This window comes from Arvicanthis niloticus, chromosome 4, assembly GCF_011762505.2.
Source record: "Arvicanthis niloticus isolate mArvNil1 chromosome 4, mArvNil1.pat.X, whole genome shotgun sequence".
Lineage (NCBI taxonomy): Eukaryota > Metazoa > Chordata > Mammalia > Rodentia > Muridae > Arvicanthis > Arvicanthis niloticus.
This window is the reverse complement of record NC_047661.1, coordinates 110,317,960-110,345,403: the sequence shown is the minus strand read 5'-3', so window position 1 is coordinate 110,345,403 and position 27,444 is coordinate 110,317,960. Positions and strand designations below refer to the sequence as shown.

Below are 27,444 nucleotides of genomic sequence, written 5' to 3'. Positions count from 1 at the left end.
CTGATCAGGGCAAGACAGGACTCCTTGCCTAATACCCTTCCTTTCACTCATTGAACTGTATATCTTACTTTAATATCTTAGGTAAATGCTCCTCCGGGTCTCAGGCATTTGAATACTTAGTCCCCAGTTGACGCCTCACTATTTGTATATGTACTCACTTGTAAGTGGCTATCAGCCATGAAGTACAGGATAACCACACTATAATCAACAGACCCAAAGAAACCAAATACCAAGGATCCAAGGGAAGATTGTTGAATCTTTCTCAGAAGCGGGAAGAAAATAGATATCGGAGGTTGATGGAAGGAAGGAACTGGGTGGAAGAAGGGATTCGGAGGGAGCATGGTGGGCAGGGTGCGATCATATGTAGGGAGAGCAGGGGAGAGAGAACAGAAATTGGTGTGTGTGTGTGGGGGGGAATAATCTCTATTTTCTTATCTTTGTAGAATTTCTAATTGTGCCTTAGCCCACCCCCCAGTTGAATCCTTTGGTTTGTAAAAGTCCTTTTATTCCACACTTGATTTCAAAAGTATCCATCCAGTGCATGCAAGTGAGGCTGGGTTTGCAGATGGATGCCTTGCAATACAGTTTCCCAGGAGCTTCTGGAGCAAAGGAAACAGTGTACCTAAAGCGTGCTTCACAATGGCAACTGTATTTTATTTTATTTTATTTTATTTTTTTATTTTTTTATTTTTTTTGGTTTTTCGAGACAGGGTTTCTCTGTGTAGCTCTGGCTGTCCTGGAACTCACTCTGTCGACCAGGCTGGCCTCGAACTCAGATGCAACTGTATTCTTTTTCCATATTCTTAGAATGTTATGGTATTCCAAGTACCTTGTGTGCTTAAAAACATGATTTGCAACACTACTTTTGAGTTTTAAACAACCCAAATATAAGCAGAGGAGGGGTCAGTTGATTCCTGCCTTCCAAGGTATGTCTGCTAACCTTGGGGCTAGGAGAGATTGTGGTTTCTGTATCTCTTGGCATCTGTTCTCATGATCAGATACAGATCTTTCAGCTAGCTTCTTTAGATTTCAGATGTCCTTGGCATTAGCAAACAGTTATGCCTTGATTTGGTGGTACACACCTTTAATTCCAGTACTTAGGAGAAAGCAGAGGTTGTGGATCTCTGAGTTTTAGGCCAGCCTAGTCTACATAGTGAGTTCAGGACAGCCAGAGCTACATAGTGAGATTTTGTCTCCAAAGCAAAAAAAGAAAAGAAAGAACAAAAGCAGTCACATGGCCTGGGGGCTTTGAACCCTTGTTGCTTTTCCACAGGACCTGGGTTTGGTTCTCAGAACCCATGTGCCAGATGGTGGCTCATAACCATCTATAACTACAGTTCTAGGGGATCAGATACATTTTTTCCCCAAGGTCACTAAGCACACATAGTTCATAAGCATAGATGCAGATAAAATATTCATCTACATTAAATAAAAGAAATAAAACTAACCCCCAAACCTTTGAATTTTGTTTTACACATTTCTTATTTATTATTAATATTTTGTCCCATGTGTATGAGTGTTTTCCTGCATGCATATCTGTGCACCACCTGGTGTCTGGTGCTATAAGAGGCCATAAGGTTTGGATCTCCTGAAACTGGAGTTACAGTCATATAGGTGCTGGGAATTAAACTCATGTCCTCTGGAACAGCAGTCTGTGGTCTTAACTGCTGAGCCATCTCTTGAGCCCCCACAAAATAATTTTTGTTTTCTTGAGGCAGGGTCTCCCTACATAACCCTGGCTATCTTGGAACTCACTATGTAGACTAGGTTGGCCTCAACCTCAAAGAGATGTACCTTCTTCTGCCTTTTAAGTGGTGGGACTAATGGTGTATTCTACTGTGTGGCCCAAAATAAGTTTTTCATAAATCAGTCACAGGTGGATGATTCGTCATGAGCAATTTTCAACAGCTTTCAAAATATAATTTTTTGCCAGGTGTGGTAGGGTATGCCTTTAATACCAGTACTCCAAAGGCAGAGCCAGGCAGATCTATGTGAGTTCCAGTCTACATAGAGAATCGTAGTCATTCAGTGCTGTACAGTGAGACACTTAGTCTTGGGGCATGAGGAAAAGAGAAATAATAAAGAAAAAGAGAAGAATAAAGTAAAAGTTGGACTTTATATACAGTTAAAGAATTGGAGTGAGGGATTGGTGATTTTTTTAAAGATGGCAGACTTCCTGTTTGCAGTCTGTCATGTAGGGAACATAGAAATCACCACTCCATCCAAATGACAAGCAAACGAGTGACATGAAACCAACAGTGCTTGGTTCTGTCATAAGAACATCAGAGGATTTTGCTTGTCAGGGTCTTCACAAAGATCTGCATTCCACCTCTGAGGCGAAGAACCAAGTGTAGGGTGGACTCTCTGGATGTGTAGTGTGACAGGGTGCTGCCGTCTTCCAGCTGCTTGCCTGCAAAGATCAGCCTCTGCTGGTCAGGGGGGATGCTCTCTTAGTCCTGGATCTTTGCCTTGACATTCTCAATAGTGTCACTGAGAGGCTGATCTTTGTGAAGACCCTGACAGACAAGACCACCACCTTGGTGGTTCCACCAAGTGTCTCCACCAAGAAGGTCAAGCAGGAAGATAGACAGATGTACCTTTCTCACCACAGTATCTAGAAAGAGCCTTCCTTGTGCTTGTTCTTGAGTTTGATGGGGAGGTGTCTTAGTTTTCCCTATCTTTTAAGCTCTTAACAAGTTTCATTGCACTTTGAATAAAGTTCTTGCATTCCCCCCCCCCCCCCCCAAATAAAAAGATCAGAGGAAACTATAGTCTCAGTGCTGAGGAGATGTAGGCAGATAGTGAAAAGTATAGCTTGTCAGCAGTCCACAGGAAGAACTGTCTGGACCTATTGTCAGGGTAGGAAAACCTGGGCAGTTAGTGACTTGCTGGGGGGCTTGGTGTGTCTAAGGAGTTCAGACTCTTGGATCACCCAGTCAGTGGCACCCACTTCAACTCTCCTGTGCCACCAGCTCTCCCAGTTCCTCGAGGTTGGTAGTGTAGCCCATCACCACACAGTTCCTGGCAAGGAGAGGAAAGAAATCCTTTTGAAATATGCCAGAAAATTTTATTAGACTTTCAACACCTGGCTTCAAGAAACTTGAATAAAACCTACATTCTGGATTTTTTCCTTTCTTATTCAAGGCTTTCCTATGTGGATAAGGCTGTACTAGAACTCACAGAGGCCCCACCTCCTATCTTGCCCACTGCTGGAATTAGAGGCACCAGCATTTTAGTAATTTCTGGAATTTTATCAGATTCTAGCCTAACCCTAACCTGAAGGAAGATAACTACCCAACTGCAAACCACTCCAGAAATCCAGTTTTACCCAGCTGGCTGAAATAACTTTGAACCACAGGGGTGAAGTTCATAGTGCAAGGCACAGGCCCATAAAAGACAGACTAGTCACAGCAGGGTAGAATGTTCCTCCATCAGCATTATCAAAGTCTTACTGAGGGCAGTTGCCAAGGATGTGGTGTGTGCCATTGAACAAAAAATTGTAAGGCATACCAAAAAAAAAAAAATTGAAGAAGTACTCAAAATAGAAGCAAATACAGTACCAATATGGGAACAATCAAGATTTGTATTATATTTGTATTTATTTATTACATTTAGGCTTTTTGCTTTGTTTTGTTTTTTCAAGACAAGATTTCTCTATAGAGCCTGGCTGTCTTGGAAATCACTCTGTAGACCTGGATGGCTTCAAACTCAGAGATTTGCTTGCTTCTGCCTCCTGAGTGCTGGGATCACAAGCATGGCCTACCACTGCCTGGTTTTTGTATTGTTTGTGTGTATGTGCATGCGTGCACATCCAGTGGAGGTCAGATGACTTCTATGAACCAGTTCTCCTTTCAGGATGTAAAACCCAGATGTCAGCTTTAGCAGGTCCATCTTGCTGGACCTAGAAGTGGCTTTAGTTAATATGCTAATGAATGAGTGGAAAAGGTATGGACAGATGCAAGAACAGGTGGATAATGTTGACAGAGACATTTTCAGAAAGAACTAAAGACCTGTTGGATCACAAGCATGCTGCAGCAGGAGCAACAAGAATGCCTTTGATGGCTTCGCTAATAAACTGGATGCCACCAAAGGAAGAGTCTGAGCTCAAGGATGTGGCCATAGAAGATTCAAAAACTAAAAATCTTGAAAGTAAAAGGTCTGGGAAGGGCAAGTAGCGCATACCACTGGAGAGCTTCAGGACACACCCAAAGCTCTTATCGTAAAGTAGAAAGCCAAGGAAGAAAAATTTAGAAGTACCTGAGCAGTCTCAAATTAAAGTCAAATACATGTTGTTCATGACCATCAGGTGAGTGCCCTACCCACCCCTTATGGCTAAAGTAAGTAACCTACTGTCCTTCTTAACTGACCCATAGCAGTATTCATGGCTGAACAGTGAGCACTGATCTTTTATTAAGAGCAGGATCTGTAAGAGTCTACAGGAGACAGTGGGCTTTCTCTTCAGTTAGCTTAACAATGCTCATGGCACAGAGGCTACAAAGCAAATTAGCCTCGCTACGGACTGTGCAGTTGCTATTCAAGATGAAAATATCCTGTTTTGTTTTTAATTCCCTCCTTGCCTTGCCGCATCATTTGGAAGTGAGTTCTTGTAATAGAAAGTTATTTGTTGACAGCTGTGACTCTTACGTGATTTATGCTACCTCTGACCTGCATTCTGTATAACATGACTTCATCCATGGCAGTGAGTGGAGGTGACATGTACACCCTGACCTGGCACACACCTAGTGCCTTGCTTAAGTAACTTACTTCATCCATGCTTGCTACTGGAAGACTGGCATCCCCTTGGAAGGTTGTCCACAGAGAGGCCTGTAAAGCAGGTGTCTTCCTAGTGAGGAAGGACCAGCATATTGGGTTTTTATCTATGAGTAGCTTGAGATTTTTTTCTATTTGCTTATTCATTTTATTGTTTTTATTTGTTTCTTCAGCTGGCCTTGAGCTTGTAAAAACCCTCCGTCCTCAACTTTTTTTTTTTTTTTTTGATTGAGGTTTTTTTTTTTTTTTTTTTTTTTTTTTTTTTTTTTTTTTTTAGACAGGGTTTCTCTGTGTAGCCCTGGCTGTCCTGGAACTCACTCTGTAGACCAGGCTGGCCTTGAACTCAGAAATCCGCCTGCCTCTGCCTCCCAAGTGCTGGGATTAAAGGCATGTGCCACCACTGCCTGGCTCCTCCTCAACTTCTTAAGTGCTGGTATTAGAGAACAGCTCATACACAGCTTCTCAGCATTACTTTCTCAGATGGTCTCAACACTTGACCTTAGCCAAAGGTCCAGAAGCCATCAGAACCTTGAGCCTCTGCCTGTATCTTTATTATTTGCATTTAGGGGAATGTATGTGTGTGCCTATCAGTCTTTATATAGTCCATAAGTACTGCATTTGGTCACAGTTGATATTCTTTGAGAGGATTCTTGATGGTTTCCACTTTGTTGAATGATGAAGCTAGTTGGAGATATTGAGTGTCCCCTCCGCTTCTCTGCCCACTCCACTCTTCACTGTAGCATGGTTGTAGACAATCCTTACACTGGTTTCAACAACATAGAAGCTACAGGTGGATAGAATTCCTTCAACAAAGGATAATCAATAGGCACAGGGTCTTTGTTCAGGTATCTTTGAAGACTTAGCAAATAAAAATAGATTTTGAACATTTAAAAAGTTATTATTAGGAGGATATATATATATATATATATATATATATATATATATATATATATATATATCATGGCATGTGTATAGAGGTCAGAGGACAATTTTCTCCTTCTACTTTGCACAGGTTCCAGGGATCAAATGCAAATTACCAGCTTGCACAGGAAGCACTTTACCTCCTGAGCCCCTCATCTTCCTGTCAGATTTTGAACATTTAAGGAGAAGTTTTACATGCTGGAGAGATGACCCATATAAAATAGCTCTAAAGTATGTGTAACTCTGACTCTTCCGACCTCCACAGGCACCAGGCACACATGTGGAGCACACACACACATGCAGGCAAAACATAAATTATCATTCCGTTTATAATGCAGCTCTCTGTGGACATGACCCTACCTATGATCTGTATCATGCTCCAAAGTCTGGTTTGTGTTTGTTTGTTTGTTCAATTTGTGTTGTTTTTAAAATGTTTATAACACATCAATTTCTAAATATAACACAATAATTACTTTCATTAAAATAGTCATATTTGTTATATAAACATTTGAACTTATCTATTTATATGATTATTAAACCTTAAGTATGACATGTGCTTGTATTTTTGACTTTTTTGTTTTATTTTGCTTGTTTTTTTCAGACAGGGTATCACTGTCTTACCTTTCCAAGTTTTAGGATTACAGGTCGCACCATTATGCCTGGCTGAATTTATGTCTCTCTATGCTGTCTGCCTTCTGTACCTAGGGGAAAATAGTTTGAAATTCAGGTAACTTGGCCAGAACTTGAAACGTTAGCCTCCTGCTTTCATTTTCATTAAAGCCTGATAATATGGTTTTTTGTATAATTTTGAAAGTATTTTAAAAGTTTGTTATGTTTAAATGTTTGGTTTTTTTTTTTTTCCTCCAAAGTTCCCCCTTCTCATCTTGCTCTCTAGCTGTCACTAGAGTGAAAAGTGACATTTCCCCCCCAGTGGATGTTCAATTCAAAGAGACTTAACAACGGTCAGTCTTTTTTTATCCCTTAGGATATGTGGGAAGAAGCAGAGGCCTTGTGCAGCAGGTGCGAGAGGATGGCTGTGCCACTGCTCACTGAAGTGCTTCCAAGGGAGCCGGCAGTTCTGCTGCCTCAGCCTCTGCGTCTCCCGTCTCCCTCCCTGCCGCTTCTGGGCCTCTCCACTGCCCTGCAACCAAAATAACACATAGCTTATAGGCTTATAGGTGGGCTGTAGATGGGACTAGGACTCTGCTCTGTCCTGTGACCCACGCTTTGCACACCAGATGTTATTTTGTTTACTACTGGTTATGGCTAGAGAGACCTCATTTATTTGTTTTAAGTTGATGGATGCTTCCCCCACCCCCTTTTTTCCCTTTGAGATAAAATTTTGCTATGTAGCTCAACCATGCTAGCCTGAAACATTGACACTTCAGTGATATATATAATCTGTGTTGGGTTGTAATAGCATACACCTTTCATCACAGAACTTTGGATATAGAAGCAGGTAGATTTCTGTGAGTTGGAAGCCAGCCTGGTGTATGTAAGTTCCAGGCCAGCCAGGGCTTTATACTGAGACCCTGACTAAATAATAATAACGATGATAGAATAGTAATAGCTATGATCAAAGTTTTATGTTTGTTTTCTCTCTGGGAATGGGAACTGTAGCATACTTTGGTGCATGCACACAGACATGCACACATGGAGTTAATCTTGAGTTTCTACTTCCTGCTCCTCCTGCCTCTACCTCCTTAGTTCTGGGATCACAGGCGTGAGACACCATGGCATGATTGTGATAGAATTATTTTTATTTCATCTTAAATAACATTTCTAGTTTGTAAAATGCATAATTTGTTTTTTAACAACACAGATAAATATGGCTCCAGAGATTTATTGTTTGCTTTTATGTCTTTTTATAAATCCTTTCCTTTGCTTTTCTATTAGAAGTGAGGTTTGATAAAATTCCACCTGGGTGCTGTGTTTGCACACCTGTAATCTGAGTGCCAGAGAAGCCGAGGAAGGGGGATCAAGAGTCTGAAACCACTCTGGGCTATATGGAATCTTTGAGGACAGCCTGAGATTCAGATCCTGTCTCAAAACAAACAAGGAATTGACAAAACTTGCTTGTTTAAAATTCAACACTACTGTTTCTGGATTGAGGCTATTTTTAAAAAAATTAAGGATCATTTTTTGTTTATAATCGAGTATAGCACAAGGCTGTGTGAGTACAGGGTACTCATCGAGCCCAAAGGAACTGAATTCCTTAGGGCTGGAGCTGACCAACCTATGTGCCAGGAAATGAATTCTCTGCAAGGAACAGTATGTGGTCTTAATCGCCAAGCCAAGCCATCTCTCCAGCCAAGTAAGGCTGTTTTAAAGAAAATAATGATAGACCAAAGGTCACCAGCCTTATGATGTTGTGGTGGAGTGGGAAGTTTCATGTCACATGTAGTTCTGCATCTTACCAGTCCTTCCTCTAACCGATGCTTGATGTTGGGACTGACACAGCTCCTGCAGTGGCCTTAAATCTTCCCTCATGTGAACATGCCTTCACTTGAAGGCAGGACTATGAGTCATTATGACACAATTTATAGTTTAACATTCATTCTTCTTGAATGTTTTGGAGACACTGGAAGCCTCATACTTTCCTCAAAATATTGGAAGCTAAGCCATTTTTAATATCTAGGGTCATGTTATAGATTTGAAGCAGCTCTCTAAGGCACGTACAATCTACTTCTGATCCTTAATGTGTAGCCACTATGAATGGTGCAGTCAGTCAGTCAGTCAGTAATTTAGTCAGGTTGAACCTTGGTCATAGACTTTTTTCTTCTAGGAGTTCACCGTGGGACTTTATGACACAAAATTCATAAATCTAAAGGAACAGAACTTACGTTATAAAATATCTTTGAACCCAGTGATGAGCATTGTGACTGTGAACTGTGGTTACACATTTCTGCTTAGGGAATATTATTTGTAAAAACTATGTCATTAGGGTCTGAAGGTGTGACCCAGCTAGTAGAGGAAGCTTGCCTAACATGAAAAAAGCCCTGGGTTTCACTCTTTTGTACTGCATAAACTAGACATGGTGGGAAGTACCTGCAATTCTAGCACTTAAGAAGTAGAGACAGAGGATTGAGAGTTTAAGATCAGCCTTGATCAGCCCTGATGTAACAAGTTCAAAGCCAGCTTGGGATATGTGAGATTCTGTCTCAAAACCAATTTCTTTTACAATCATGTAACTGGGAATAAGTGGAGATAGTTCTATCGACATAAAGTACATGTATTTCTATATATTGTCTGCTCCTGCTTCAACTTTGTTTTTCTCATTATGTAACACTGGGTGGCCTGTAACTTGCCAAGTAGTTCAGCCTAGATTTGAACTTGTGGTTATCCTCCTGCCTCTGTCTCTTAGAGTATCGGGGTTACAGGTATATATCACCACACCTGGCTGTCTATATGATATAGGTATTTGTCCCACCACAATCAATGCCAACATCTAAGCCAGTGGGTCTCAACACCAAAGGTCACCAGTCTTTTGGGGGCCAAACAACTCTTTGACAGTGGTCACCTAAGACCATCATAAAACACAAATAGTTACATTATGGTTCACAACAGTAGCAAAATTACAGTTGTGAAATAGCAACGAATGTTGAGGGTTACCACACATGAGGAATAGTATTAAAGGGTCACAGTTAGGGAGGTTGAGAACCGTAGAGCTGCTGCTGCTGCTGAGCTCAAAGCCAGCCTGGTCTACAGAGATGAGCCAGGGCGACACAATTGCTTTCCAGTAGAATTATTGTCCTGTATGTAACTATATCAATAAATCCTTTGCATTAGTTGGTTTCTATTGCCGTGGCAAAATGCAACGACCAGAAGCAACTTACACATGAGTTGTTTTTGCCTTGTGGATCCAGAAGGATGTCCACCATGGCAGGAGGTAAGGCAGCAAGCAGAGACAGAATAGAAAACTGATAGCTCACACCTTTAACTTAGGTTACAAAGCACAGAGTGAGCTGGAAATGGCAGGGGCTTTCAATTCTCAAAGCCCACCCACAGGATCACACTTCGTCTAACAAGGCCAGGTCTTCTAAATGTTCCCCAAATAGTGCCACAATCTGAGGACTCAGTATTCAAAGGCCTGAGACTAAAGGGGGGATTTTCATTTAAACAACCACAATCACCGTGTCTAAAGTTCTTTGTCTGAAGAAAAAGGAAATGACAGGTGAATCATTGAAACCAGTGCAAATGTTATATCCTCTTCTTTCTCCTCCTCCCCCAACCCCCAATTCTGTTTCTCTCTCTCTCTCTCTTTTTTTTTTTTTGGGGGGGGGGTTCAAGATAGGGTTTCTCTGTGTAGCCCTGGCTGTCCTGGAACTCATTCTGTAGACCAGGCTGGCCTTGAACTCAGAAATCCGCCTGCCTCTGCCTCCCAAGTGCTGGGATTAAAGGCGTGCTCCACCACCACCCAGCATTCTGTTTCATGATAGGGTTTCTCTGTGTAGCTCTGGCTGCCTGGAACTTGTTCTGTAGACCAGGCTGGCCTTGAATTCACAGAGATCCCCCTGCCTTTGTCTTAATCTCAGGATTAAAGGTGTGTTTCACTACTGGCTTCTTCTCCTTTTCTTTATATGAGACTTTCAGAGAGAATCCTCAAAGTGTCTGGATATCAGAATGGCACCACGGTTGTAGGAAGTTTTATTTCTTACTTAGTGGATTTAAAGTACACCATATCTTTTGCTGGTTTTCAGAGTTAAAAATTTAGACACACCTGCCATTTCATTGGTCCAGACTTTGACCAAAGAGGTCAAATACTGGCTGATGTCAGAGTGTTGAGTGTTTATACTCCAGACTCAGAAACTTTCATGTGCTTTCCTTTTGTATGGTTGACATTTTTTGGAACAGGGTAGGCCACCTTCCTGCCTCAGCTTCCTGTCTGCTGAGATAACTGAAGCACACAGTACTACACTTGGCTTTCTGTTTTTCCTCATTTTCTTCCAAAGTGTGTGTCCCATCTTTATTTTATTTTTTTTAATTTAATTTTTCCACATCTTTATTTTTAAACATACCTGCTACATTTCTTCACAACATTTTTTTTTGTTTCTAATGTGTATGTAATTTGACTTATATGTCATCAGGTCATGGTGCAGAATTTATAGGTATCTCTGACATTTTCCCTGGCTCCTGGCTATCTCTTGGTGCAGTGCAAACACTGTGATGGCCATAGTATCTTCAATGTTGGCTAATATTTCAGATTTGTTTGGGATTTCAGGTCTCTAAAGACTTGACAAGAAACAACTTAGGTGGGGCGTATTTGTTTTAATTTTGCTGGAATTTGTTCTGCGAATTCTTGCTGAATTCTTCCTTCAGAGTCACACTATGTATAAGTTAGGAGGAACAAGAGCAGAAATAACACGAGGGCTTCCTTAGTTTTCTCCTCATGGCTTTGCTTTAAAGCAGTTCTCGGTGTAATCATTTTTAAAGCATTAATAAGGAAAGAGCCATTGCTGCCAAGTTGCTGAGATTCTGAAATAGCGTTTTCTTCTGAGAACTAGGCAGCTGAAGTCATTTACTAGTGCTGGGTGTGTGTGGAAGGGGAGAGCCAATTTGTGGACACACCCTTCTGAGGTCAGTAACCTGCTGTGCAGTGCACTCTACTCTGACCCCATTTAGACCTGGAGGATCTCAACAGGCAGAGACAGCATCTGTACAAAGCATCTGTAGGAAGCAACTAATGCTGGGAGGCTTAGAAGGGGCTCAAAAGGGAAAGGCCAGACCCAAAGGGCTAAACGTGGAGCCTTCGTGACATTTGGTTAATAATGGATCCAAGTACTGACAAAGGGTGACTTTGTCCCCAGAGTGGTGGCTTATGTTAGGAATCCCAGTACTCAGGAGGCTGAGAAAGGGGGATCAAGGCAAGCCTGATCCGCATAGTAGGTTTTAGGCCAGCCTGGGATAGAGAATGAGACAGTGCATTAAAATAAAATAATAAAGAATTTCAAAAGAAAGGTATTATACACAGTATACATTACTTGTATGCATGTGCACATTTATAGTGTGAGTGACTGGCTTTTAGAGATTTCTTTTTCTTCTGTTAAAGGCCTGCTTTGGCTGGAGACACACAGCTTGGTGGGTGAAATGCTTACTGCACAAGTGTGAGGACCCCCAAAATCCACACAAAAGCATGCCTGGAAGCATCCTGGAATCCCAGCACCGGAGAGGCAGAGATCCCCAGGGCAAGCTGGCGGGCTAGACCAGCTAGAACTGGAGAGCTACTGGTACAGTATGAGATCCTGCTTCCTGCATGTAGATCAATGTAGATCAATAAAGGCACACACACACACACACACACACACACACACACACACACACACAGAGAGAGAGAGAGAGAGAGAGAGAGAGAGAGAGAGAGAGAGAGAGAGAGAGAGAGAGGCACACCTCCCATACATATAAAAAAAGAAAAAAAGGAAGAAAGGAAAGAAAATGCACTTCTAGGGTTTGAAATGCTGAATTGGACCCTGACACATGAACATGGTAGATCTGAGTAGAGGCTCTGGGACTTTGCAGCCTGCATACAGGAGACACTATGTTGAACCTAAGTGAGCCCAGAAGCCTTTAGTAGATCGTAGCTCTTTAACTTATTATTTTAAATTTTATCACCTAGAAAATCTGTTTTAAAACACTAAATAACTAATAAGGATAAAATTAGAGTAGATTTCAATTTAAGGAGAAAAATCTGTCTAGGAACTATATTAATTTCAGAAGGATTGCACTTTACATTGGTCCATTGCTAGTAGTTCCCTTGTTAGTCGTTTGCTAAGAGGTTGTTTGGGGCATGGAAAACTGGAACATCATGGTTCTCTTTGACAGTTTGCCAGCTGGAATCCCAGCCAACCAGATAACAAGTTGTGGCAACACTGGGTCTTCTAGGACTCCCGAACCTGAGCCAGGCCTTGAAGGGAAGTCTTTCTGAGCAAACTCCCGTCCATCTGAGGGGGGGAGGTACCACAGCCCCATGTACACAGAAGTATTCCAACACTAGAGGCTTACAATTGAAGTCCTGGCAGTATTTAGCATTGTTTTACTATTTTAAATTTTAAGCAGAAAACAAGACGGCAAAATCCCCTTTGCCTTCTTTAGTGTTCTGTCTGTAAGTGGCTGAATTCAGCTGGAGAGACCTCAAGTGTGTGTGTTAGGAAATGGAAATGACTCTCTTTTAATCTGCCTTAGTTAGGATTTTACTGCTGTGAGCAGACACCAGGACCAAGGCAACTCTTATGAGGACAACATTTAATTAGGGCTGGCTTACAGGTTCAGTTCGTTAACCCCAAGGTGGGAGCATGACAGCATTCGGGCAGGCTTGGTGCAGGAGGAGCTGAGAGTTCTACATCTTCATTTGAAGGCTGCTAGCAGAATACCCACTTCCAGGCAGCTAGGATGAGGGTCTTAAAACTCACACCCACAGTGACACACCTACTCCAACAGGGCCACACCTTCTAATACTGCACCTCCCTGGGTGAAGCATATACAAACCATCACAATCTTACCAAAATGTCTTTGAAAGATGGGGGTGGGGAGGGAGGAAAATGGGGTTAAGGTAGAGAGAGGAAGGGAAGAGAGAAAGATCCTAAGTTTCATCTTTATTTATTGGAAATCCTTAGATTTCCTCAAGAGTATTAAGGTGAAGTCTATGTCTCCTCTCAGCTTTCCTTTCAGGAATGATGATGCATTTATCAGGTTGATGTCATCACCGATCCTGTCAATCAAACCCATGAAAGAATGAGTCATTCTTTTTTCTCTACATGCCAAGGATGGCACTGAACTTCTCTCTATGTACTAACAGTAACTCCGCAGCTAGTCATTTTTCTTTTGGTTCAGACCATTCATTTTCAGACTCAATCACTTTGTGCATAGCTGTAGTACTAAATTTCTTACCTATCATTATTCATAGTACCTTTTGCCATTTACCACACACGAGGATAAATATAATTAAAGGAACATACAATAATAAGTATTGGTAAGACTGTAGAAGACTGGGAACCCCATTTCTCTCTCAGGTAACTCCACCCTACTCTTAGAAGTCTAAATTTCCTCCAAGGGCAACAGACTTTCACTGTGTCTTTGACTGGTGGATTAGGTTGTTTTCAACGTATTTTTTTTTTCAGGTAATTAAAAAAAAATTAAAAAATGCATATTAGAGAACATGAAAGCTCCAGAACACAGAGACGACCCTTTCCCTTTTCACAGCACCCAGCACACTGCCCTCACATGGTGTATACAGAGTAAATGCTACCGAGTTAACTGAGTGCTTATTCAGTAAGTGCCAAGGCTTAATTAAATGACTGGTCTTTGACTCTGCCTTCCATAGAATCACTGGGGACGAAGTCCTACCATAGTCCACAGGTCAGAGTGTCTGGGTGAAGGGCTCATCCTAGCACTGAGATGCTGTTCTTGCACCCCAGGCTTCAGGGCACTGAGCCCAGCAGATAAAGTAATCAAGTCAGTGGTACTGTAGGAACCTAGTTGACCATCACAAGGATAAGGCTGCTGGTTCTTTCATGTCTCAAAGTGCTCTACACAGATGGGATTTTTATTGGGACATTTGAAGGTGTCACTGCTTTGATAAAAATGTTTTAACCTTCATTTTTTTTTTAACACTCAGCGATGTAATTCGGCCTCTGATCTTTTAACCAGCATATCGTACCTTTAGTAATAAGCATAGATGCCCTGATCCTATTTGCAAACTAAAACCAAGCAAACTCTGTCTTTCTAGGCTGGTAGACATTCAGCAGCTTACCCTCCCAAGACTCTCCATGTTCCTTGTTCCTGTTCCGTTGTGGTGCTTGGAAGCAGGAGATGGGCTCGCTCGTGGTCAACAGGACATGATCAAGGAGGAGCACTGAGGGACCGTGCTGCTGGTAAGGCAGGGGCACAGCGGGCGCTTGACTTACAACATGTGTGCAAGGCTGGTTGCAGTTGCGTGGATATTCTCCTGTATCTTCAACTTCAGGTCACACTGTGAATCACAACCTTTAACTGTACATAGGACTCAAGGATTAGAGTTTTAAGATAAATCTTTAAAGCTGTATAATTTTTTATGCATATCTGTATTTTTCTGAATTGTTATTTTTATAGAGGGTTCTTATCAGATTCTTGGCATCTGATTCTTTCTGAAAAAGAAATAAAAGTCTTTGAATACTACTCGGCATGGAGAAGTGGAATGTTATTGCCACCCGTCCCTCCCCTCCCTCTTTCTGACTCTGGACAGTTACTGCCTCAGCATTTGCATTTGCAACTAGGTCTGAGCTCAGCACTGGGAGTGGAGGCTGTTGTGGTCAGAGGGAGGAGGCTGCAGGGCACTAGCAGAGAACTAAGGCTCTGGCACCATCAGGCATTCATACCAGCTCCTGAGAGGACCAAACAGAGGCAGTGGGTGGAGGAAAATCCAAAGACCTCCTTGTGTCTTTAAAGTTGATCTTAATAAAGACCATTTTGCTTAATGCACTAAACTGCTAGTAAATTTCCCAAACTAAGAGTTCTTAAAAGAGAAAAAAATTATTACATTTATTTATTTACTTAGGGGGAGACATTCTACATCCTGTGTGTGTGTGTGTAGGCTACAGAACAGCTTGTAGAAATGGTTCTGTCCTTTAACCATGTGAGTTCTGTAGATTAAACTCAGGAACTCAGGTTGTTACTCTTAGCAGCAAGCACCCTTGCCCCTCTTGTCAGCCATAAACAAAGTTTAGGCACACACACACACACTCTCTCTCTCTCTCTTTTTCTTTCTCCCTCCTTCCTCTCTTTTTCTCTTTTCCCTCCCCCCCTGCTTTTCTCCCTCCCTCCCCCTTCTCTCTTTCTCTCTCTCTCTCCCTCTTTCCCTCTCTCCCTCTCTTTCCTTCTCTCTTTCTCTGTGCATGTGCTTGTATGTGCAAATGCATGTGAGTGTGTATGTGTGTACTTGTACTTGGAGGCAAAATGACAACCCTCAGGAATCTGTTCTACCATGTCAACCTTGGGGATCACACTCAGGTTGTAAGGTTTGCCAGCAGAAACCTTAATCCACTGAGCCATGTCTCTGGCCACAAAGGAAGGACTCCATATAAAGCCATTTTCATTTTTTATATAAAGAAGTAAAGAACAAATGGATGCCCCCCATTGGAAAATGAAATGCACACTATATATACCCTTTCCTGTGCTAGAAGCCAGCTGAAGTGGTGGGGTAGGTCTTCTGGGAGAGCACTGATGGTCAGAGAGAGCAAAGGCAGATTTCGGCAGTGTACTGTCCGAAACTCTGAACAGCTACAGTGTATCTTTATGCTTTAGGCAGAGTGAATCCTGAATAAAGCTGCCTGCTAGAAGAACCTCTGCCCTCATTCTTGGAGCTTGAGGCTGTAAGCAAACACTTTGCCACTTGATACTTCTGAGTGGCTGATTTGGTACCATCTTTGCAGTGGCCTTGGTTAAACCCTCATGGCTTCCGAGGCTGCCTAGGTTACCTCTTTACCATGAGGGTTTGATGATTCCTGGCTGACACAGGGTTTTAAGTTTTTTCTTTTTCTTTTTTTTCTTTTTTCTTTCTTTCTTTTTTTTTTTTTTTTTTGGTTTTTCAAGACAGGGTTTCTCTGTGTAGCCCTGGCTGTCCTGGAACTCACTCGGTAGACCAGGCTGGCCTCGAACTCAGAAATCCGCCTGCCTCTGCCTCCCAAGCGCTGGGATTAAAGGTGTGCGCCACCACTGCCATGCTGACACAGGGTTTTAAAACAAACACAGATATAGCAGATCATCTCATGCATAGTTCTTCAGTCTCCAAATGACTTTTCCCCCTCTTTCCGTTTGTTACTGCTTTTGGTTTTTTAAAGTCGTTAAGTATATTTAGTGTGTGGATACATGCACACATAGGACCTTTGGGAGTCGGTCCTCTCCCTCTACTGTGTGGATAGTGGGAGTGGAACTCACTGGGCTCAACTGCCTGTCTTCATCTGTTGTGTTGTCTTGTTGGCCCCATTTTTAATTAATTTTTAAAAATAAAATATAAGTATTTAGTAAATGAACAGCAGAAGTGTATTTGAAAGATTTTGATTGTCCTGCTTTCAAAATCTCCATTTTCATTTCTTTCTTGTCTTCACCCTGGCACAGCCTGGTTCAAGCTGTGGGTGAATTGTGTGAGAGCAGAGCCCTGTGATGCAGATTAGCATCTGTAGCCCGTGTTTCTCAGGGGTCAGAGAGAATGAACACTGTCATAGGATTCAGCTGAGAAATTTGCCAGTCTCCAAATTCACCATTAGCTGGGCAGCTGTCTTGGTTACTCCATGTCCACAGGCACAAGTTCTTTGCATTTAGAACAAGTGGAGCCAACTGAACTAGAGCCCCACCCCCACTGAGAAAGTCATTTCACTGTCCTTGGATTTCAGTTTCCTCTCCCAGCAGAGTATCACTTGCCTCTATTGATCTCATGGGGTATTTTAAGCAGAGATGAGAGTCTTGCTGAAAACACTTTGTATTCTGAAATAAAAGCAGAGTGCCAACGAAGGCTCTAAAAGTGCTGACTCATCATTTCAGGTATTACCTTTCCAGATTTTTGTTTCTCAATATGATGCTGTGTATCATCTTAGCTTTTAATGTTAAGACCAGGCCAACAATAGTTTTCTTGTAGAATTTCTGATCCTATAGTGAATGTTCTAATTTGTATTTACGGCTTTCGTAATTTTTGACCTAAGAGTCCACTCTCCTTAAATCTTCGTGAGGGTTTAGACTTAAGCTCAACAACTTGATATTTATTTTCACTGAATATTTACTGAAGCGAACTAAAGATTTTTGTATCCACATAAAAACCTGCACACACATGTTCATAGCAGCTTTTCCTGTAAGTGTTTTGTCTGCATGTACATATGTGTACCATGAGCATGCCTGGTGCCCAGAGGGCAGACAGGATGTTAGGTTTCCTATGACTGGAGTTGCAGACTATTGTGAGACACCATGTAGCTGCTGGGAGTCTGAGGTCCTCTGCAAGAGCAGCAAGTGTCCCTAACCATTGAGCCATCTCTTCAGCCCCATTTCTAGCAGCTTTACCCATAACAGATAGTTACTAGTGTAAGTAAGTCCTTAAGACTCTCCAAGCCATCCCTATGGGTATTTTACCCTCCTCTCCTCTATTCATTTCTTTCTCCTCCCATAGTCCCTCTTTCTCCTTTCCCCAATTAGACCACATGAACTCTTGTCTCTCTGGGCTTGGTTATCTCACTGGATGTGACCTTCTCTAGCTCTACCCATTGCAAATTTCGGTTTTGCCCTTGCTGTTTGTTTTTATTTTGTTCTTTTGAGGTAGTATCTAGTATTATCTAGGCTGGGAAGTTGTTTCTGAAGATGCATTTCAATTGCTGATTCTCTGGCCTGTACTGCCTAGTGATACAATCTTGGGTGTGTACAGTCATACCTAGTTCTCTCTTCTAGACTGAATTGGAATACCTGTTTTATTTTTGTTCCCCTTTCTCTGGGAATAAAAGGGTTGTAATTTATAATTAGTACAGTCCACGCATTTTGAGATGTGATGTGTTTATCACTATTTTCAAATACTTATTTCAAAGATTTTTTTTTTGTTGTTTTTTTGAGACAGGGTTTTTCTGTGTCATCCTGGCTGTCCTGGAACTCATTCTGTAGACCAGGCTGGCCTTGAACTCAGAAATCCGCCTGCCTCTGCCTCCCAAGTGCTGGGATTAAAGGCGTGTGCCACCACTGCCCAGCAAGATTTTTTTTTTTTTTTTTTGGTTTTTTTTTTTGTTTGTTTGTTTGTATTAAAGTTAGTTAGAAAAGGAAACAGAAATCTCTGTATCTTTGGTAACCTAGAATAAGGCCCGATTTAGTCTAAAATAAAAATTAAAGTTGATTGAGACTAAACAGAATTACAATCTGGGAAAATAGATTCAGGCCTCCTAAAATGTGTCCAAGTTCTAGAGAATACAGCCATGTCTGTAGCTCTGAACCTCAAGTGGGGACAGGAATGTACTTATGCCAGTTTGCTAATCAAGAATTGTTAGTGCTGATGGACATTAAGCTAGCCTACTTATTCTACCTCCCCAAACTGCCCCCCTGCCAACATATGCATATACACAGGGTCTTACTATGAAACCCTGGCTGGCCTGAAACTCAATATGAACTCCCAGAGTTGCCTGCCTCTGCCTCCCAGATTAAATTCATGCACCACCATGCTCACTGGGCACATTAAATGTTCTCGTAAAAGGGAACTGGGTAGCTAGCTGTATAGTGGCACATACCTGTAATCCCAGCACAGGGGTAAATTATTCATTAATATTACTCCGTCTGTCTGTCTGTCTGTCTCTCTGTCTGTTGTCATCCCCATCCTTCTCTGCTTTTGAGCCCAAGCCTCAAACTCAAAATCCTCTTTGTACAGCCTCCTGGGTGCTAGGATGGAAGATGTGGGTTGGAACAAGCTGTGCAAAATCAACCGGGGAGACTGTATAGTGAGGACTTTGTCATAAAATGAAATTTGCTGCGTCTAGAATAGTTGCTAAATTATGTTACTTAATGTGATTTTTCTTTTTCCTTTCCTTGTGCGTGCGTGCGTGCGCTTGTGTGTGTGTGTGTGTGTGTGTGTGTGTGTGTGTCTTGAATTATTTTTTTCATTTTTTAATCTTTTTTTTTTTTTTTTTACAGTCTAGACTTTATCCCCCTCCTGGTTTGCCCTCTGACTGTTCCTCATCCCATACCTCCACTCCCCAATCTCCCATCTCCAAAAGGACCCCACCCCACCTCACCAAGTTTCTTGAGGGTTAAGTGCATCTTCTCTCACTGAGCCCAGACCAGGCAGTCCTCTGCTGTATATGTGCCAGGGCCTTAGACCAGCTCATGTATGTCTGGCTGGTGTCTGAGTGTCTAAGAGATCTCAAGAGTCCAGGTTAGTTGAAACTCCTGGTCTTCCTATGGGGTCACCCCCCCTCCTCAGATTCTTCCAGCTTTTCCCCAATTCAAAACCACAGGTGTCCCCAGCTTCTGTCTATTGGTTGGGTGTAAGTATCTGCATCTGACTCTTTCAGATGCTTGTTTGGACTCTCAGAGGGCAGCCATGCTAGGTTCCTGTCTGTAAACACACCATAGCGTCTGTTATAGTAACAGGCCTTGGAGCCCTTGAGCCGAATCCCAAGTTGGGCCAGTCACTGGATCTCCTTTCCCTCAGGCCCATCTCTGTTTTTGTCCCTGCAGTTCTTTTAGACAGGGACAATTCTGGGTCAGAGTTTTTGACTGTGGGATGGGAACCCCATCCCTGTGATTTTTCTTTTTAATTTCAGTCAGTTTTCAGATTTGACATTCACTTTTTTCAAAGTATATATAAAAAATTTTCTTGTGTGCCTATGCAGTTGTGTCTGTATGTCTGCATCTGTCTGTGTCACTGTATCTGAATCTGTGTGTGTCTATATCATGTCTGGATGTCTCTGTGGGTGTATCTCTGTGTGCATGTGCTTGCACTTGTAGGCATATATTCTACCTACCACCATGCTGCATGCTCAGCCCCAAACCTTTCTTTGGCAGGGTGAAAGTCTATCATTCATTTATAGAATGCCAAGCAAATTATTTCAAAACATGTTGTTCTACTGTTGAGTATTATATTTGTTTTCTCATTTAGGTTAAAATTTCTTTTTCCCTTATATTTGGTGACATTATGAGATATGCCATATATGGCTTGTAACTCCCCAAAGCAGGCAGAGTTTATTCCCCCCAGGGTAGGTCATAGAAACTGGACTTTCTAAAGGAATGTGACTACTGCCACCCATGCCTGAGGGAGGTGGGAGAGGCCCAGAATGCTAAGAAGGCACCTCCCTGGATCCCCACCCAGTCCATTAGCATTTGATGTACTTAGGAGTCTTATAAGAGCCTCTAAACCACAGTGTCTAGCATGCCAGAGTGAAGCCAGTATGGAAGCTACAGCATCTAGCATGCCACAGCAGAGCAAGCATTGGAAGTCCCTGAAGTGTGTGTGTGATGTCCTAAAGCAGGTAAGGAAGCTTCAAGCCCTCTCTTCTTTTCACATACTTCTCTTCTTCCATATCCTTCTTACAGTTTCTTAATGGAAGATTGGTTTATAGAATGCCTTGTGATTTATACAGTGCTCTCGCTTTGTGAGCTGCTCCTAAAAATGAGTCAAACCCAAGGAAATTGTAGCCTGTTGGTCAGAGCATAGCAAGACACCCGAGGTTTTCAACTGGCATCTAATAGGGGACTGTCTTACACCTGAGCTCCTGCCCTGACCTGTTCTATCCAGGTATAGAAGCTCTGGGAGTTTAAACAAAGGCTGGTCTGGTATATTCCTGGCATTTGGAAGACTAAACTAGGTTAGTTTTGACTAAGCCATTTGGGTCTACATAAAAAAAAAAGTATCTCATGGAGAAAAAATGCCCAGCATGTTTCTGGTTATACCACCACCGCTGCCAGTCTGCATCCTAAGTTGTTTGTTACTGGGGAGAGAGATGCTGGAAAGTTGTGTGGGTCATGCTTTCTGTATTGGTTCTCTTGTTCTCTCATTCTCTCAAGGGACAAATGGCTGTTGGATTTTGTTTTCGAAGCACTGGTATTCTGGATATTTTCTTTCCCCTATTAACACATCTGGAAGGAAAATATCCATGTATCTTTACAGTATGTAGTAGCATCTGGAAATTTGAGAAAGTCATTTTAGTAGGATTTATTTTTTTGTGTGTTTTTTTTGTTTTGTTTTGTTTTGTTTTCGAGACAGGGTTTCTCTGTAGCCCGGGCTGTCCTGGAACTCTCTCTGTAGACCAGGCTGGCCTTGAACTCAAATTTTCCTGCCTCTGCCTCCCAAGTGCTGGGATTAAAGGCATGCGCCACCACGGCCCGGCTAGTAGGATGTTTAAAAATGATCACCAAGCCTTTCTGAAGTTGTCTCCCACCTCTCCCCTCTGCCTTTATATCCTTTTCACTTGTCCAGGTTTCTGATCCAGGTCTATAATTTGGTAATTATGTGTAATGTTCTTTTGGCTGGCCCCTCAGGCCACCATGCTGAGGAAGACCAGTCCCGCAGGTTCTCCCTTTCTGTGAACCATGCTTCATGTGAGAGCATTCTGAAAGCCAGAGTAGCTCCAGCCGTATTGCAGGCAGATTTGGACACCTGTTTCCTTTGGTTATGGAGCTTGAAGCCATTGGTTTCTCAAGCTTGCCCCATTCCTTACCTTGTAGCTAGCTGCATAGTGGAGCCCCTTAAGGCTTGTCTGGATTAGCATTGTACATGTGACTATGACTCAGTGACAGCACATGGCATCTGCATGTCCCTTCAGCTGCTGTACAGTGACTGAGTGAGGCCTTTGACTGCACAGTTTGCTGTGAGGGTTTTTTTTTCCCCCTCCAACTGAAAGCTTTCCAAATAAGGGGTGATAAGACAGCTTTGTTTTCGGTAGCGAGCTTAGAGAACTCGGGATCAGACTCTGAGCGGCGTAGACTCATCTGCAGTTTCCAAGTTCTGAGCTTCTATCATCTAGTTAGTATTGGATATATTAATACTAATGTAATTCTAAATTTTTATTTTTTTCAATCAGTTTAATCATTTCATAGGGAGAAGGCTTATGTATCTGCTCATTTCCATTTCTCTGCCTTAATTTTACCCATGGATGCAAAACTGAGCTCCTGAAAGGGCTCTATTGTTGGATACTGCTTTCAAAGAGACTTGAAATAGAAAGCATGCTTTCAAGATAAGAGTAAGGGCATGGTGTGGGGGTGTGGGGTATGCTCCTTCAGTCACAGCTGTTTAAGGTACAGAGGAAGGTAGATTTCAGTTCAAAATCAGCCAGGTCTACAGTTCCAGGCCAGCAAGGATAGTATAATGAGACCCAGCTAGTCTCAAACACAAAAATAAGCTATGTCTTATTTTTGGAAGGTTTTGAACTTTTTATATTTCAATTTGCTAGGATTAAAGGTGCACAACCATACCTGACTCAATTTGGTTTTTACATTTTTTAAAATGATTTATTGTATGGGCTTTGGTGTTTTGGAATGCATTCGTTCCTGTGAGTTATAGACATTGAGCAGCCATGTGGGTGCTGGGAATTGAACTTAGGTCCTCCAGCAGAGCAGCCAATGTTCTTAACCACTGAACAATCCATCCTTCCAGCCTTTCAGTTTGAATTTTTAAAGTAAAACTAAACAATAGCCAGGGAGAAATTTAAATTTTTCTAGTTAACTTGCACACAAAGACCAGACTGATTTTTACTATGAAATAAATTTAAAAGCTAAGTAGAATGTCTTATCTGTCCTCTAACATCTTCTTAGGGAAGTTGCTTAGCACACCCGCCCAACATCCCTCCTGCCACAGATTGTGACAGTGAACTGCTGTGAAAGCCGGGGTGTCTCCTTTGGTGTCTGCCTGAACTTTTGACATGGTGACCTGCCATAACAAAGAAAAGGCAACAGAACACTTGATACCAATTAAAACAGTCTGCCTCTTTCTTTGGAAACCTCAACCTTTAGCAAATCCACATTCAAATTCAAGTAAGTCTTTAGAATAAAGAAGAAATAATGACGGCTACTAAATTTTTGTTTTTGTTTTTGTATTTTTGAGACAGGGTTTCTCTGTGTAGCCCTGGCTGTCCTGGAACTCACTCTTCAGACCAGGCTGGCCTCATAGTCAGAAATCTGCCTCCCTCTGCCTCCCAAGTGCTGGGATTAAAGGTGTGTGCCACCACTGCCCAGCGAAAGCTATTAAATGTTAACATCTAGAAAAAGTGTACCAGCCTAATCATCTTCCTCTTCTTCCCTCTTCTTCCCCCTCCTTCTTCCTCTTCTAACTTTTCCTCTTCTTTCTCCCCTGCCTCCTTTTCTTCCTCTTTCTCTTCCTGCCCCCTCTTGTTTCCTCCTTGTTATTTAAAGATTTATTTAATTTATGCATATGAGTACACCAGTTTCTCTCTTCAGACACACCAGAAGAGGGCACCAGACCCCATTACACATGGTTGTGAGCTACCATGTGGTTGCCGGACCTCTGGAAGAGCAGTTGGTGCTCTTAACCACTGAGCCATCTCTCCAGCCCCCCCTCTTATTATTATGATCATTATTTTTTTTTTCAAGACAAGGTTTCTCTGTAGCACCAGGTAGCCCGAGATTTGCTATTTAGACCAGGTTTCTATGGGATAATAACAAAGTAAGAAGAAACAAAACTAACATCTGACGAAAGCTATGATATGTATGCAAAGGACCTGTAGAGTAAAACAAAAAGTATATATAAAGATAAGAAATATATAGAAAAATAATATACATTAAAAAAAAGCAGCCTTCCTTGAACTCCATCATCTTCCCATCACCTCCAGGGTTTGGGATTATAGTTGTATGCCAACAAACCTGGCTCTCCTTCCTTGCTGTATTCCTTCCCTAAGTTAGGGAGAAGGTAGAAGACAGTACCTATAATTAAAAGAATATCCTGGTTAATTAAACTTGCTCTAAGACTTATATCAGGCTCACAAGGCAAGGATATTTGTCTCTTTCATTCAGTGATCAGCCCAGAGATGGCACCACCCACAATGGGCCCTCCCACCTTGGTTGCTAATTGGGAAAATGCCTTATAGCTGAGATCTCATGGAGGCATTTCCTCAAGGGAAGCTTTTTTCTCTGTGATACTCCAGTTTGTGTCAAAACCAGCCAGTATACTCACCATTTTTTATTTTTTTGATATTTTCTTTATTTACATTTCAAATGTTATCCCCTTTCCTGGTACCTGCCCCCAAACCCTACCACATCCCACCTCCCCCTACTTCTATGAGGGTGTTCCCCCACCCACCCACTCACTCCTGCTTCTTTGCCCTGGCATTCCCCTACATTGGCATCAAGCCTTCACAGGACCAAGAACCTCTTCTCCCATTGGTGCCCCACAAGGCTGTCCTCACACCTATGGTCATGTGGCTGGATCTATGGATCCTCCATGTGTACTCTTTGGTTGGTGGCTTACTCCCTGGGAGCTCTGTCGAAGGGGGATCTTGTTTGTTGATGTTGTTTGTTCTTCCTATGGGGTTGCAAACCCCTTCAGCTCCTTCACTCCTTTCTCTAACTCCTCCATTGGGGACCCTTTGCTCATCCAGTGGTTGTCTGCGAGCATCCACCTCTGTATTTGTCAAGATCTGGCAGAGCCTCTCAGGAAACAGCTATATTAGGCTCATGTCAGCATGCATTTCTTGGCATCTACAATAGTATATGGGTTTGGTGACTGTATATGGGATGGATCCCCAGGTGGGGCGGTCTCTGAATGGCCTTTTCTTCAGTTTCTGTCCCACACTTTGTCTCCCATGAGTATTTCCTTCCCCTTCTAAGGAGGACTGAAGCACCCACACTTTGATCTGCCTTCTTGAGCTTTATGTGGTCTGTAAATTGTATCTTAGGTATTGTGACCTTTTAGGCTAATATCTACTTATCAGTGAGTGCATACCATGTGAGTTTTGTGATTGGGTATCACAAAAGTGAGGGCTCAGGATATTTTCTAGTTCTATCCATTTGCCTAGAAATTTCATGAATTAATTGTTTTTAATAGCTGAGTACTCCAATGTGTACCACATTTCTGTATCCATTCCTCTGTTGAAGGACAATTGGGTTCTTTACATCCTCTGGCTATTATAAATAAGGCTGCCATGAACATAGTGGAGCATATGTCCTTATTATGTTGGAGCATCTTTTGGGTATATTTCCAGTATAGCTGGGTCCTCAGGTAATATACTATGTAAATTCTCTGAGGAACCACCAGGCTGATTTCCAGAGTGGTTGTACCAGTTTATACAACAATGGAGTGTTCCTCTTTCTCCACATCCTTGCAAGCATCTGCTGTCACCTGAGTTTTTGATCTTAGTCATTCTGACTGGTGTGAGGAATGAGTTTTGATTTTCATTTGCCTGATGACTAAGGATGTTTAAGTGCTCCTCAGTTGACAATTCTTTGTTTAGCTCTGTACCCCATTTTTAAATAAGATTATTTGATTTTCTGGAGTCTAACTTTTTGAGTTTTTTATATATTTTATATATTTAGCTCATTTGTCAAAGATCAAGTGACCATAGGTATGTGGGTTCATTTCTGCATCTTCAATTCTATTCCATTAATCTACTTGCCTGCCTCTGTACCAGTGCCATACAGTTTTTATTACTATCACTCTATAATACAGCTTGAGATCAGGAATGGTGATTCCCTCAGAAGTTCTTTTATTGTGAATATTCTGGATTTTTTGTTCCAAATGATTTTGCAAATCACTCTTTCTAATTCTATGAATTGAGTTGGAATTTTGATGGGGATTGCATTGAATCTGTAGATTGCTTTCAGCAAGATGACCATTTTTACTATGTTAATCCTGCCAATCCATGAGCATGAGAGGTCTTTCCATCTTCTGAGATGATATGAAGTTCTTGTCATATTGATCTTTCACTTGCTAGAGTCACAGCAAGGTATTTTATATTGTTTGTGACTTGTTAAGAATGTCATTAGGGAATTTCTAAAAATTAGGGAATTTCTTTCTCAGCCTGTTTATCCTTTGAGTAGAGGAAGTATACTAATTTGTTTGAGTTAATTTTATATCCAGCCACTTTGCTGAAGTTTATAAGGTTTAGGAATTCTCTGGAATTTTGGGGGTCACTTAAGTATACTATTATCTGCAAATAGTGATATTTTGACTTTTTTCTTTTCAATTTGTATCCCTTTGACCTCCTTTGTAGTCTAAATTGCTCTGGCTAGGATTTAGAATACTATATTGAATAGGTAGGGAAACAGTTGGCAGCCTTGTCTAGTCCCTGAAGATAGTGGAATTTCTTCAAGTTTCTCTCCATTTAGTTTGATGTTGGCTACTGGTTTGCTGTATATTGTGTTTTTTTTTTTTTTTTTTTTTTTTACTAAGTTTAGGTATGGGCCTTGAATTCCTGATCTGTGCAAGACTTACCATGAAGGGGGTGTTGATTTTTATCAAATACTTTCTCAGCATCTAATAAGATTGTTTATATAGTGGATTACATTGGTAGATTTCATTATTGAATCATACATGCATCTCAGGAGTGAAGCCTACTTGATCATGATGGATGATTGTTTTGATGTTTTCTTGGATTCTGTTTGTGAGTATTTGCATCAGTATTTATAAGAGTAATTGGTCTGAAGTTCTCTGTGGTTTAGGTATAAGTGTAATTGTGGCTTTATAGAACAAATTGGGTAGTTTTCTATTTCTATTTTGTGGAATAGTTTGAAGAGTATTGGTATTAATGGTCTTCTTTGAAGGCCTGATAGAATTCTGCACTAAACATATCCTGGGCTTTCTGGAAGACTTTTAATGACTGCTGATCTTTTAGGGGTTAAGGGACTATTTAGATGGTGTATCTGCTCCTAAGTTAACTTTGGTACCTGGTATCTGTCTAGAAAATTGTCCTTTTAATCCAGATTTTCCATTTTTGTTAAGTATAGGCTTTGTAGTCGGATATGATTTTTTTTGAATTTCCTCAGTTTCTGTTATGTCTCTGTTATGTCTTCTGTTATGTCATATTTCTGTTATGTTATGTCTTTGTTCTGATTTTGATAATTTCGATACTGTCTCTGTGCCCTCTGGATAGTCTGGCTAAAGGTTTATTTATCTTTTTTCTCAAAGAGCCAGCTCCTGGTTTTGTTGATTCTTTGTATAGTTCTTTTTGTTTCTACTTGGTTGATTTCAGCCCTGAGTTTGATTATGTCCTGCCATCTACTCCTTAAGTGTATTTTGCTTTTTCTAGAGGTTTCAGGTGTATGCTCTCTTCAGTTTCTTTTTGGAGGCACTCAGAGCTATGAGTTTTCCTCTTA

General features: G+C 41.6%; 1 protein-coding gene across 6 annotated transcripts in view; it reads left to right on the top strand.

The window, feature by feature from the left end:
- Tet2 (tet methylcytosine dioxygenase 2) overlaps window positions 1-27,444 on the top strand; it is a 71,912-nt gene that overhangs the window by 16,196 nt on the left and 28,272 nt on the right. For 4 of the 6 annotated variants that reach the window (XM_076933268.1, XM_076933271.1, XM_034501079.2 and 1 more), the window contains exons 2-3: window positions 11,741-11,918; window positions 14,414-14,558. The gene's annotated coding sequence lies outside the window, so the exon portion shown is untranslated. The remainder of the gene's footprint in view (window positions 1-11,740; window positions 11,919-14,413; window positions 14,559-27,444) is intronic. The other 2 variants (XM_076933270.1, XM_076933269.1) reach the window with 1 other exon arrangement.